This window comes from Canis lupus, chromosome 23 (genome assembly GCF_011100685.1).
Source record: "Canis lupus familiaris isolate Mischka breed German Shepherd chromosome 23, alternate assembly UU_Cfam_GSD_1.0, whole genome shotgun sequence".
NCBI classification, from domain to species: domain Eukaryota; kingdom Metazoa; phylum Chordata; class Mammalia; order Carnivora; family Canidae; genus Canis; species Canis lupus.
The window spans coordinates 2086495-2100840 of record NC_049244.1 but is presented as its reverse complement, the minus strand read 5'-3'; the positions used below and the strand labels follow the sequence as shown (position 1 = coordinate 2100840).

The following is a 14346-nucleotide window of genomic DNA, read 5'->3' as shown; positions in this document are numbered from 1 at the left end:
CGTCGGGCTCCCGGTGCATGGAGCCTGCTTCTCCCTCTGCCTGTGTCTCTGCCTCTGCTCTCTCTCTCTCTCTGTGCAACTATCATAAAAAAAAAAAAAGAAGCCAAAGCCAGTCACCTTTCCTTGCTCTCTGAAGCGATTTTTTTTTACATTTAAAACTACTTTAACATAAGGATATCAATTCAAATCATGTTTTACATTTCTACTTAAGTTTATATTACATTAAAACTATTTTACACTGAAAAACAAGTTGATATATCATGACATAATGTCTTAACAAACATTCTTTGACATTCATATTTATATTTTTGGATATTTCAAAGTCCACTTGAATAAATTTTCTATTATATACCAAATCACCTAACAAAAACAAATCTATAATGCTAATCTGCTTTGGTATTGAGATATATTGAATATCTGCTTTGATATATCAAGTGAGGATATTCAGTATTTATTATTACTTCCTTTGAGAAACCCATTGATTTTGGGATACCTGGGTGGCTCAGTTGGTTAAGCACCTACCTTCGACTCAGGTCAGTATCCCAGGGTCCTGAAATCAAGCCCTGTGTTGGGCTTCCTGCTCAGTGAGAAGCCTGCTTCTCCCTCTACCCATCCCTCCCTGCTTGTGCTTATTCTCTCTCTCTCAAATAAATAAAATCTTTAAAGAAAAATGAGAGAGAAATAACACTGATTTTTAGAACACATTTTTTTTTTTTTTAATTTTTATTTATTTATGATAGTTACAGAGAGAGAGAGAGGCAGAGACACAGGCAGAGGGAGAAGCAGGCTCCATGCACCGGGAGCCCGATGCGGGACTCGACCCCGGGTCTCCAGGATCGCGCCCTGGGCCAAAGGCAGGCGCCACACCGCTGCGCCACCCAGGGATCCCGATTTTTAGAACACATTTAAATCAGTCTTGGTCTGGGTGATGGGCACTTAGGGGAGCATTTGATGGGATGAGCACTGCGTATTATTCCATATGTTGGCAAATTGAACACCAATAAAAAATAAATTAAAATAAAAAAATAAAATAAGTCTTGGTATCTAGTAATAACATTTGAACAATACCCAAAAATTCTTCATTTATTGTTGAATTTCCACAAGACTAATTTTTAAATATTTATTTAAAAATGAAGAGAAAAAGTGTTAGTCCTATCTAGTGGAACAGAATTATGAGAAGAGAGAAAGTAAGAATGATCTTCAACGTTGGCTTCTAAGCTATGTTTTGTATAACTTAAACATTCAGTTCTCATCATTCTGCTGCAATAAAACCAAGCCTGTTTATTGTAATAATAATAACCAATATTAGAGGCTTTGAAAATCATGATCATAATTAATGCTTGGATTTAAAGCATGATGAAATGAATGGCAACCTCCTGGATCCCATTTTAAATTAGTTCTACTTCCAAATAACATTTTAAAACAGTTTTAAGGGCAGCCAGGTGGCTCAGCGGTTTAGCGCCACCTGCGGCCCAGGGTGTGATCCTGGAGACCCTGGATTGAGTCCCATGTCAGGCTCTCTGTATGATGCCTGCTTCTCCCTCTACCTGTGTCTCTGCCTCTCTCTCTCTCTCTCTCTCTCTCTCTCTCTCTCTGTCTCTATGAATAAATAAATAAAATCTTAAAAAAAAAAGTTTTAAGTAATCTAACTGATTAGCCAGCATCAGCTTAGGAATTTTTTCAGTGCTCTAAGGTATAACTCTTGCCATCAAAAAGCACAAAGACTTTTGATTACTTATGAATAAAACAAATCAAGAACTAAAATACCAGTGCTTCCTATGACAAGGCTTTCAAGTAACATTCCCTCTAAAATTTTTTTTTTTAAGATTTTATTTATTTATTCATGACAGACACAGAGAGAGAGAGGCACAGACATAGCCAGAGGGTGAAGCAGGCTCCATGCAGGGAGCCCAACGTGGGACTCGGGACTCGATCCTAGAATTCTAGGATCTTGCCCTGGGCTGAAGGCAGGCGCTCAACCGCTGAGCCACCCAGGTGTCCCTCCCCCCAAAATTAAAGTATCATTTTATTTCTCCCTCTAAGAGCTTATTAAGGAAAAGAAATCACTTTTTTTTTTAGTTGAGGTAACAAAAACCTGCTTCCTAGTCATATGCTGTAAAAGCCACTGTTTGAGATGGAATATAGCAAATGTAATTAAGAAATAAACTACAATATAATCCTTCTCAAATTCCATGGTGTCCATGGACATACTTAATAGTCTCCCGCATGATAAGATACTCTTCAGATTCTGGAAGAATAGTTCCTAATTATCTTTGCCAATGAATTACATCAAATGGATAGGATATGATCTGTGCAATTGCTCCAGCAACATCACCACAAAGTAAATTTATATCAGTTTTTAAAAAATAAGACATTAGGATTATCTGATGAAGGTCTGCCAAAAAGAGTAGGAGCACAGGAAAGCCTAATACTCTTTAAAGTACCAAAAGATAAAAATGAAACACTTGCATTTGGAGCCATTCCTAGCATAGTAGGCATCAGGCCTCTGTAAAATCCAAGAAAACCACCTTCATTTGCATAAATTGTTTTGAATGCATGAATAATTCTTGCATAATTATGTTCCTCTTTCACCTGGGATGCTAGGCATACTCTAACCATGTTAAGAGGATTGGTACAGATAACTGCTGTCATACTTGCCATGGATGCAGCAATTTATCTGTGCACATGGCCATAAACCCCTAACTTTATAATAATTAACATTTTATAATGCTCAAATGCCATAAACTATATTGCACTGTAGAAAAAGATCCAAATCATCACTGCACATTCACTTTATACAATCAAAGGTATCCCTCCTTTTGAGGAATAGCACACAAAGCAGAAAATACTCCTAAATACATATAATGGTGATTGTGAGTTTGTAATAAAACTTACTCAATCCAAAAGAGCAACTGTTGTTTTGGCATAGCATCTGGCAATACCTCTAGCCGGAAAGGAGTACAACCAGAAGTCCTAGTGAGCAGTGGGCCCTCTGGGTCCTGCCACCTGTGGTACATTGGGAGGGGGAGTTGGCTGTTGCCAGGACTGCAGTCACCACCATGAGGATCAGGGCCATGTGGGGAGCTTTGGTCAACACTTCACAAAACACAGCCATGGTCAAAGCAGGTAGTGACAGGGCACCGACCTCCACACAAGTGGGACAGAATATCTCTTAAGACATTTTAGACCAGCTTGGAGCCTGCCTTCCTTTTTCCAGAAGCCTCATTTGAGTAGTAAATCTCTTCATATCCATATTCATATATTCAATATATATTCATATTCATATTCATGAGTGCACCTCTGTCATCAGTCTTAATGTCCAACCAAATATTTTGTAAAGAGGTCTATTCCACCAACAAGGGGTGACAAAAATACTATAAAAAAAAAAAAGGGAAACGTGAAAGATCTGTATGGTGATGAAAATGCTCTGTATCTTGATTACATCAATGTCAATATCAGGTTGTATCACTGTACTACAGTTTCACAAGATGTTATTACTGAGACCATGGTTGGGGGAGGGTAAAGAATACATGGCGTTTTTCTTGTGACTACATGTAAATATACAATTATTTCTTTTTTTTTATATACAATTATTTCAAAATGAGTTTTGTTTTTTTTAAAGAAATGCTCCTGTTGGAATAATATAGTCCTAAATATTCAATAAGTAAAAGAAGAAATAGCAAGGAAATTAGAAGACGTTTTGAAATAAGCAAAAATGAACACAAAACATCCCAAAACTAATAGGATGAAATTAACTTCGGGGAGTGCTTAGGGGGAATTTTATTCTGTGAATGAATATATTAATAAATTAATGCATAATTAATTTTTGCATATCCAAAAAAGAAAGATCTGAAATCAACCAATCCTTTTACCTTAAAAAACTGGAAAAAAGGGGATCCCTGGGTGGCGCAGTGGTTTGGTGCCTGACTTCGGCCCAGGCCGTGATCCTGGAGTTCTGGGATCGAGTGCTACATCAGGCTTCCTGCATGAAGCCTGCTTTTCCTCTGTCTGTGTCTCTGCCTCTCTGTGTGTGTGTCTCTCATGAATAAATAAAATCTTTAAAAGTAAATAAATAAATAAGTAAGTGAGTCTCTAGTAGATGGGCATATACATAGGTCTTGCTTTTTTATTGCTTTAGGATTCTTTGGGATTCCTCTTTCTTTTACAGGTCCCCCTTAATATTTCTTGCAGATCCGGTTTAGTTGTCACGTATTCTTTAAGTTTCTGCCTACACTAAAAGCTCTTTATCTCTCCTTCTATCTTGAATGACATCTTGCTGGATAAAGTATTCTTGGCTGCATGTCCTTCTCATTTAGTACCCTGTATATATCATGCTAGCCTTTTCTGGCCTGCCAGGGTTCTGTGGAGAGGTCTGCTGTTAATCTGATATTTCTCCCCATGTAAGTTAAGGATCTCTTCTCTCAAACTGCTTTAAGAATTTTCTTTGAAATTTGCAAGTTTCACTATTAGATATCGAAGTGTTGAATGGTTTTTATTTCTTTGGGGTGGGGGTCCTTTCTATCTCTTGTATTTCAATGCCTGTTTCCTTCCCCCAGATTAGTGAAGTTCTCAGCTATGATTTGTTCAAATATACTTTGTGGTCCTCTCTCTTTCTCTCTCAGCCTCTTCTGAAATCCCAATTAAACATATATTCTTCCCTCTCAAGCTATCATTTATTTCCTTCTGCCTGTCCTCATGGGCTCTTAGTGGTTTTTCTTTTTTTTTCCTCAGCTTCCTTCCTTTCCATCAACTTGTCTTCTATGCCACTCACTCTCTTCCACCTCATTAACCCTAGCACTTAGAGCATCCAGTTTGGACTGCATCTCGGTTAATCTATTTTTAATTTCAGCCTGATTAGGTGTCAATTCTGCAGTATGGCAGTATCTAGAATCCTTTATGCTTTTTTCCAGAGCCACCAGTAATTTTATAATTGTACCTCAGAATTGAATTTCTAACATCATATTGAAATCCAAATTCTGTACATTTGTGACATAGAGTATTGCTTCCAGTTCTTTGTTTCGTGGTGAAGTCTTCCTTCCAGTTATTTTGTGCAGTGCAGAGTGGCTGAATGAGTGAGCTGAGTCAAAAGTATCAACCTCAACCTAAGGAAAATACATCCTTTATGATTCTGAAGAGCTCAGAGACCAGAAAATTAAAGGAAAAGAAGAACAGAATGAAATAAAAGGACCATTAATGTGAAAAACAAATTTTAAAACAAAGAAGTAAAAATAAAAAACAAAAAACAAAGAAGGAGAAAAAAAAAAAAAGAAGAGAGGAGAGGGAAAAAAGTGGCAGATGGTGGTGCTGAAGAAGTGGTAGTGGAGAGAATGTAGTCTCCCTGAGGGGTCCTAAAGAGAGATCCTCTTGTTCTGAGTGTATTTTGTTCTGTATGCTAGAAGACACTCAACCTAAAATTTATATAAACCAGCAAAACTTATATAAAGATCCAATATTGACCACAAATCATGAACAAGATAAAAGAGGGCCGTAGAATGGGAAGAGAGAATATAATTTCACAGAATGAATCAACATGTTGTCCCACTTGGATCTGGGTGTATTTTGGTCATGTGTTAGAAAGTACTAACTTCCTCCATTGCAAAAAACAAAAATTAGAAAAAGCAAAAAACAGAAACCGTATCTCATATATCTACCAAAATTAAATTGAATACTTTGAAGGGAATCCAGGAGTGAAAAATATATCTAAGACAGGTAATTGTAGAAATATGAAAGTAAAAAAGGAAAAAACTTAAAAACGAAAAGTTGGTAAAATATTGTAGTTAATGTAGGAAAAGAGAATAAATATTGGAAATTTTTAGCCTGATATAAAAATGAGCTGTAATGAAAAAATAAAAGCAAAAATAAAAGGACTCTCTAGTTCTATATACTATTTTCCCTCAGTTCTGGAGTGTTCCAGTGCCGCTCGTTTTGTAATTTGCTTATCCTTTGTTCTTCCAGCGGATCTTCTGGGGGAGGGGTCTACTACACTGATTTTCAGGTCTACTACCCAGGTATGTGCCTGGGTAGAGATCCCCCGCCCCCTGCTGGGTGCCGGGCTGAGTGTTAGCTGTTTATCCTGTGAGGCCTTTTTTTCCCTAGAGGCCCCACATCCCCCAGGCACAAGGGGAAACAAAGAGAAAAGGAAAACTAAAATGGCAGTGGCTAGATCTCCAGCTCTGGAGTCCAGCTCCCCACGTGTAACTAACCACAGTCTCCCAGTCCACACTGGCCTAGATTGCTCCTGGGGGCAGGTGCAGGTGCACTGATCTGCACAGCTAGCAGGGTGCCTAGCGGCAGGAGAGTTCTTGCTCTCCTGTGCCCTCCGCGCTTCTCTCTGTCCCAGGGGGAATGGAGGATAGCCAACTTTGTCCACTTCTGCACCCTTGGATCCAGGGCCCTGTGCCATTGGACCTGCGCTCCTGGGAACCACCTCCTCCAAAGAGAATGGAGGACAGCTGCCTTCATCCGTTTTCAGGCTCTAGGGTAAAGGCAGTTCCAGAGCTGGTACGCATAACCAGCGGGCTTCTCTCAAATGTCTGGAGGGCTGTGGCACTCCAGCCTTTTACCGAGATCAGACCACGATTTGTGGTGAACTTTCCCCTGGGCGACCCTCCTGTTACAGTGACTCTGGGAATCTTGATGCTTCACTGCCCCTCCTGCAATTCTGCCTGATTTCCCTGCCAAGTACTTTTCTGTCAGGGAAAACTCAGGCTTGGATTTTTAAGGTTCCCACTTCTCCAGGCCTGGGCTTTCAGGCCTCAGAGGCTTACACCACCCCTCTTTAGCCCTGCTATTCACAGTTCCCCTCCTCCACTTTATTCTTTTTTATTTTTTTTTTGCCTTCCTACCTTGTTAGAGGCAAAAACTTTTCTCTGTAGCATTCCAGCTGCTCTCTCCTTACGTTGCAGGTCAAATTCGTAGGTGTTCAGGATGTTTTGAAAGTCATTTAGGTTAAGTTTGTGGGACCAGATGAGTTGAGGACCCCTACTCTTCTGCCATCTTGTCCGGTTTCTGTCCAAACCCATTCTATGAGGTCAGCATTACCTTGATCCCAAAACCAGACAAAGACCCCACAAAAAAGGAAAATTACAGACCAATATCCCTGATGGACACGGATGCAAAAATTCTCACCAAGATACTAGCTAATTGGATCCAAATAGGACACTTAAACAATTAAACACTATGACCAAGTAGGATTCATTCCTGGTCTTCAGGGGTGGTTACATAGCCACAAATCAACCAATGCGATACACCACATCAATAAAAGAAAGGAGAAGAACCATATGATCCTCTCAATTAATGCAAAAAAAGCATTTGACAAAATTCTGCATTGTTTCTTAATTTAAAAAATTCTCCACCAAGTAGAAATAAAGGTAACATACCTCAATATCATAAAAGCCATATATGAAAAAACCACAGAGATTATCACCTTCAGGGGGAAGATGATACCCTTTCCCCCTAAGGTCAAGAAGATGAATAGATGTCCACTCTCACCACTGTTATTCAACAGAGTATTAAAAGTCCTAGCCTCAGCCATCAGACAACAAAAAGAAATAAAAGCAATCCAAATTGGCAAAGAAGAAATAGAACTCTCACTCTTCACAGATGAGATGATACTATATGCTGAAATCCCAAAGACTCCATTCAAACACTGCTATATTCAGCCAAGTTGAAGGATATAAAATCAATGCACAGAAGTAGGTTGCACTTCTATACACTAACAATGAGACAAAAGATTGTGAAATCAAGAATCAATTCCATTTACAACTGCATCAAAAACCATAAGATACCTAGGAATAAACCTAACCAAAGAGGTAAAGGATCTGTACTCTGAAAACTATAGACATTTATGAAAGAAATTGAGGAAGACACAAAGAAATGAAAAAATATTCCATGCTCATCAACTGGAAGATAAACATTGTGAAAATGGATATGCTACCCAGAGCAATCTACACATTCAATGCAATCTCTATTAAAATACTGTTGACATTTTTCACAGAGTTGGAACAAACAATCCTAAATTTTGTATGGAACTAGACAAGACCCTGAATAGCCAATGGAATGTTGAAAAAGAAAACCAAAGCTGTGGGCATAACCATGCCTGATATCAAGCTGTATTACAAAGCTGAGATAATTAAGATAGTGTGGTACTGGCACAAAAACACTTAGATCAATGGAACAAAATAGAGAACCCAGAAATGGACCCTCAACTCTATGGTCAACCTTTAACAAAGCAGGGAACATATCCAATGGAAAAAGGACAGTTCTTCAACAAATGGTGTTGGGAATACTGGATAGCCATATACAGAAGTAAGAAATTGGACCATTTTCACCATACACAAAAATAAACTCAAAATGGATGAAAGACCTCAATGTGAGATTGAAATCCATCAAAACCCTAAGAGAGAACACAAGCTGCAGCCCCTTTGACTTTGACCACGGCAACGTCTTCCTAGGCACGTCTCTAAAGGCAAGGGAACAAAACCAAATATGAACTACTGGAACTTCATCAAGATAAAAAGCTTCTGCACAGCAAAGGAAACAGTCAACAAAACTAAAAGACAAAGAATGGGAAATGATATTTGCAAATGCGTATCAGATAAAAGGCTAGTTATCTAAGATCTCTATAGGACTTATAAAACTCAACACACAAAAAACAATCCAGGCAAGAAATGGGCAGAAGACACGAACAGACATCTTTCCAAAGAAGACACACAAATGCCCAATAAGCACATGAAAAAAAAAAGCTCCAAATCACTTGTCATCAGGGAAATACAAATCAAAACCATAATAAGATGCCACTTTACACCAGTTCAAATGGCTAAAATGAACAACACAGGAAACAAAAGATGTTGGCATGGATGTGAAGGGGGAACCCTGTTCCTACTGCTGGTGGGAATGCAAGCTGGTGCAGCCACTCTGGAAAACAGTGTGGAGGTTCCTCAAGAAGTTTAAAATAGAGCTACTCCTACAACCCAGCAATTGCACTACTGGATATTTACCGCAAAGATACAGATGCAGTGAATCGACTGGATACCTGCACTCCAATGTTTATACCACCAATGTCTGCAATACCCAAATTGTGGAAGGAGCCAGATGTCCTGTGACAGATGAATGGAAAACGATGTGGTATATGTATATATAATGGAATATTACTCAGCCATCAGAAAGGAGGAATACCTACCATTTACACTGACATGGATAGAACTGGAGGGTGCTATGCTAAGTAAAATAAGTCAATCAGAGAAAGACAATTATCATATGGTTTCACTCATATGGGGCATATAAGAAATAGTGCAAGGGATCCTAAGGGAAGGGACGGAAACGGAGTGGAGAAATCCGAGAGGAAGACCAACCATGAGAGACTCTTAACTCTGGAAACAAACTGAGGATTGCTGAAGGGGACAAGGGTAGAGGGAATGGGGTAACTGGGTGACAGGCATTAAGGAGGGCGTGAGATGTGATGAGCACGCAACTGATGAAATACTGAACTCTACATCTGAAACTAATAATGTAGTATATGTTGGCTTATTGAATGTAAAAGAAAAAAAGAGTAAGCAGAAAATGATGACGGAAAAAAGGCCAAATGTCAGAAAGGTTACTCTGGTGTGGTAGAGTATGTATGCCTGTTACTATCCACCTTGTATCTTTTGTCTTTCCCCAATTTCCTACAATAATAATTAAATGCTTTAAAGATCATAGTTATTAACTCATTTAAGTCTTAAAGTAAAAAATACAGTTGGCATATGCATAAAAAACTTCTTCAGCCTTACTCAGCCATTATATTCTCCAGCAGGTGGTATAAGACTCACCCTTCCTAATTATCAATGTTCCATGAAATGTTGCATATCACATTTATACTCAAAGAAGTGATAAATATTGCACTTTAAACAACACAGCAACAAACCATCTCAGTTCCCAAGACAGAAGAGGCAGGCAGAGAGGGGAAAATGCAGCACATTCTGGAAGAGGTCCTGGGTGCAATGTGGCTGCAACTCAAGAAACTGAAGAAGGAAAAACAAACCCACACAATCTTAGTTCTCTTTAGCCACCAAATAAGCAAACCAATTCGAGAAATCTGAATGAAAAAGAGAAGAATGTAGGATGCAACCAGGCAAATGAGGAAACAAAATGCTACCCAAAACACAATGTGCAAAGAAAAACAGCTGAGAAAGCTTAAACAAATATGAAAAAAAAAGGTGAGATAACAGCACACATAGGCACCTGTTGTACATGACCTCATAACTCAGTGCACCATGTCACAGATGATGCTTATCTTCCCCAGAGACCACCCCGCATTTCCCACCACCATTTAGTACATTTAAAAAAATCACTACCTTCACTCAGAAGCCATCCCCTACTTCGTCAGAAGCCAATACATACTCAACATCCTCCAGATTCAGCCGATGGCATCAGGACAGACAAAAAAAAAAAAAGAATGACTAAACACAGATGGAAAGAGGCTCCCAGGAGAAAGCATGCTGCCATCCAGGTAACAGAAAGAAACTACACTCTTGTTCTCAGGGCATGAAGAGTCAAGCAAAGGACTACATTAACGATCACACAGGCTGAGGAGTCTGCTAAAGTTCTGGCAGAGAAATGAAGCCTTGCTGTAAAAAACTAGGGGAGAAAAAGAAGAAGTAGTATTTGAGAAAACAAAACAAAGGAAAAGGATGGAATGATAAAGTAGGTGGCCCAAGGCCCACAGACAGACTTGAAGATCAGCAACAATAAAAGATGGCTGAAAGGAAAGGGTGCCTCAGGATCAAGAGGAAGAGGCTCAGGGGCAGCCCCGGTGGCTCAGCAGTTTAGCGCTGCCTTCAGTCTAGGGTGTGATCCTGGAGACCCGGGATCGGGATCGAGTCCCATGTCGGGCTTCCTGCATGGAGGCTGCTTCTCCCTCTGCCTGTGTCTCTGCCTCTCTCTCTCTCTCTCTCTCTCTCTGTCACGAATGAATGAATGAATGAATAAATAAGTAAAATCTTAAAAAAAAAAAAAAAAAAAAAAAAGAGGGGCAGGTTCCAACCGTGTAAGCCCCAGCAGCACAAACGGATAGCAGAAACAACAGTTCAGAAGGAAGCTAGAAGTCAGAAGGAGGGACAGAGCTGTAGAACAGACTGGAGAAGAGCATGAAACTGAAGTGTGGAAGAACAAGAAAGCTGCTCAGGGTAACCAGAGATCAGGCAGTGAGGCTAAAGAGAATGAACTTGAGGCCAGAGACAAATATTCTGAAGAAATGCACCAAGCAGGAAATCTAAATGACAAGACCTATCTCAGGAAATGGAGGCCCACAGTGCAATTAGCACCAGAAACAAGCCTCCAAGCAGACCTGTTCTGAAGCAGCTGTTACGGAAATGTCTGAAGAGGTCAGTGAGGCATCTGGACAGAGGTGATGAGAAGACTGACAGACAGGAAAATGAGGGCAAAAGCCAGGAATTTGGCAAAGGATTTCAGGTTTCCAACCAAAGAAAGCACCACAAATACGGAGAGACATGCCCGCCCCCAGGGCCTTTCTGAATCCGGATGAAAGAGCCAGGGCACAGGAAAGACATGGGGACCAGTGAGCTGAACCTGCCCAGTTCAGGTATCCCAATGCCTCAAGGTTTCTCCATGTCCCAACTAGTTTTTGAGAAAGAAGAAAAACTTCACTCACCCCAGGCCCAGGAGGAAACCTGAGCTGATCAGGCCTCTTCTCCCACAGCTTCATACTTTGACCCCAGTCTCAACCCCACAATTGAAAATGGCTTTGTGAAGCACAGGGAAAAACCCAAGCAGTTATCCAGGGCATTTTTCAGAAATATTTTTTTTGCTTTTCTTTGCTTTTCTTTGCTTTCTTGTCATTTTGCTTCAATTCATACACAATGTGAATTTGTTTTCTTTTAAAATCCTCATTAAGCACTTTCTTATTCTTGTGTTTTTCCTATCAGTGTAAGGATACATACGCTTTATTTTATACGCTGATAAGGAAACAAAAAGACTGCTTCCAGTACATAATTAAAATGTTACATTACGCTTAAATACATCGCTTAAGAAATGAGCTCAAACCTAGCACCCAAAACTTGGTTTCTCCATACCATTCTCCAATAAATAGAACTAGGGATCCTTGGAGAAGTGGTGGTGGTTTCCAGGCTGGGGAAGGGAAGAAACAACGTGAGTATTCTGTGGTGCCAGGAAGGCGGGGAAAGACACCAAAAAGGATGTGGGCTCTGCAAGGGGAAACAGAAGCCAACCTCAAGGCGCTCCCCATGGCCAAAGCTGGAGTACTTTAAGCAATAAAGTAAGTAATATTAGCACTGCATCATAGCCCAAAGAATACATACCCAACATCACACACTGATATAACTAACCGAATAAATAAAACAAAGGGAAACAAGGCACAACTCTTCCTCTGACAGTATTCCAATTAACAGAAAAGAGGGAATAACAGAAAGTCACCATTAGACCATTACACTAATAAGATCCACCAGGAGGGCTAATTAGTGGGTGAAAGTTAAGGAAAAACAGGATATTGCTATGCAAGGTCTCAAAGTATCTTCCCCGAAATAATCACCAGTTACAAAGGGAGAGACAGTAGGTTTACAGTAGTGACACATGGCAGATACCAGCAGGTCAAAACCAATAGCGACAAAAAAAAAAAAAAAAAAACAAACAAAAACCAAAAAAAAAAAAAAAAAAACGACAGTAACAAGACATATGGACACCATCCTCAATGGAAGCAGAAGAAAACATCTGACAAAACCAAAGTAAGAGTCACTCTAAAAATACCAGCACGACATACTTCAAAGTGTCGAGGTCACAAAACACACGAAAAGATGGAGAGACTGTCACATACTGAAGGGAACAAGGAGACATGACAACTAAATGGAATGAGGGATTCTAGATTGGTTCCCTGAACAGAAAAAGGTCACTAGTGAGAAACTGATGAACTCTAAGTAAAGTCAGCAGTTTAATTAATAGTACCACACTACTGTAAATGTCTTCAGTTTGCTGACTGTACTATGGTTATGCAAGATGTTAACGTTAGGCAAAGTAAGTAAAGAATATCAGGGAACTCTGTACAGTTTCTGCAACCTCCTGTAAGTCTACAATCATTCAAAAAGACGGCAGCCCAGGTGGCCCAGAGGTTTAGCGCCGCCTTCAGCCCAGGGCCCGATCCTGGAGACACAGGATTGAGTCCCACGTCAGGCTCCCTTGCATGGAGCCTGATTCTCCCTCCGCCCGTGTCTCTGCTGTGCTTTCTCTCTCTCTCTGTCTCTCATTAATAAATAAATAAAATCTTAAAAAGAAGAGAAAGCTTTTTTGAATTGAGGAAGCGTGTTATCTTTTTTCTCTGATTTATTTTTATCTTAGGTTACAAATTAACTTGGCAGTCAAAGATATTAAACACTGTCACTCTTCTCTCTTAACAATATCTACTGAGCACCTACTATGCCCCAAGCACTAAGGTCTCTGTAGGGAATAGAGACAAACAAATAAAAACCTGCCTTAAAAAAAAAACAAAAACAAAAAAAAACACCTGCCTTGCACAGCTTATAGGAAGACAGACAACGAAGTGAAGGAAATATACAGTATGTTAGTGCCCGGCACCATGCAGTATAATAAAACAAGGAAGGAGGCTACGAGGTTTGAGATCAGGGAAGGAAATGTTTAAGCTCAAAAATTCAACCTTGTAGAGCACATCATGGTTCACCTGACGGAGCTGTTTCAGATTTTTTTCTGATACAAAAATACTGCAGACTGCCAAATACAGTAAGTTATGGTTACTATACACTATGTATATTTACCCCCAAGCAACTCTCCAATATCACGGAAGGCTTATACACCAAGACCTCTTGGACACGAGGACCTCAGAAAACTTAAAGTGGCATAGCTACCATTTTTGATGCTGTTGTCGGTTTCCTTTCTAGGTACAAATTGAGGTTTCCCTTCAAAACATTCCCATCGGGATCCGTGGGTGGCGCAGCGGTTTGGCGCCTGCCTTTGGCCCAGGACGCGATCCTGGACACCCGGGATCGAATCCCACGTCGGGCTCCCGGTGCATGGAGCCTGCTTCTCCCTCTGCCTGTGTCTCTGCCTCTCTCTCTCTCTGTGACTATCATAAATAAATAAAAATTAAAAAAATAAAATCTTTAAAAAAAGAAAAAACATTCCCATCATTTCGGCCTACAGGAAGGATTATGGCTTTTAACCAAAGTCTGTCTGCCTTTCTCCAGCATTAACATTGACATGTAAGAACACCCTCCTTCATCAGGCCCTCAACACACACACATACACACACACCCGTGTAAACAGATGCGAGTTCTCCGACATTCCTTCAGCAAATTACCACTAAAGCCACTCGCTGACATT

At 40.0% G+C, this 14346-nt stretch overlaps 1 protein-coding gene and 1 pseudogene across 1 annotated transcript in view; both read right to left on the bottom strand.

Annotated features, from left to right (window-relative positions):
* Window positions 1-13984, bottom strand: part of ZNF445 (zinc finger protein 445) — a 30831-nt gene extending 16847 nt beyond the window's left edge. Inside the window, 1 exon segment of the mRNA XM_038570253.1 lies at window positions 13872-13984. The gene's annotated coding sequence lies outside the window, so the exon portion shown is untranslated.
* LOC100687103 lies at window positions 2006-3507 on the bottom strand (annotated as a pseudogene).
* Window positions 13985-14346: the final 362 nt, after the last annotated feature.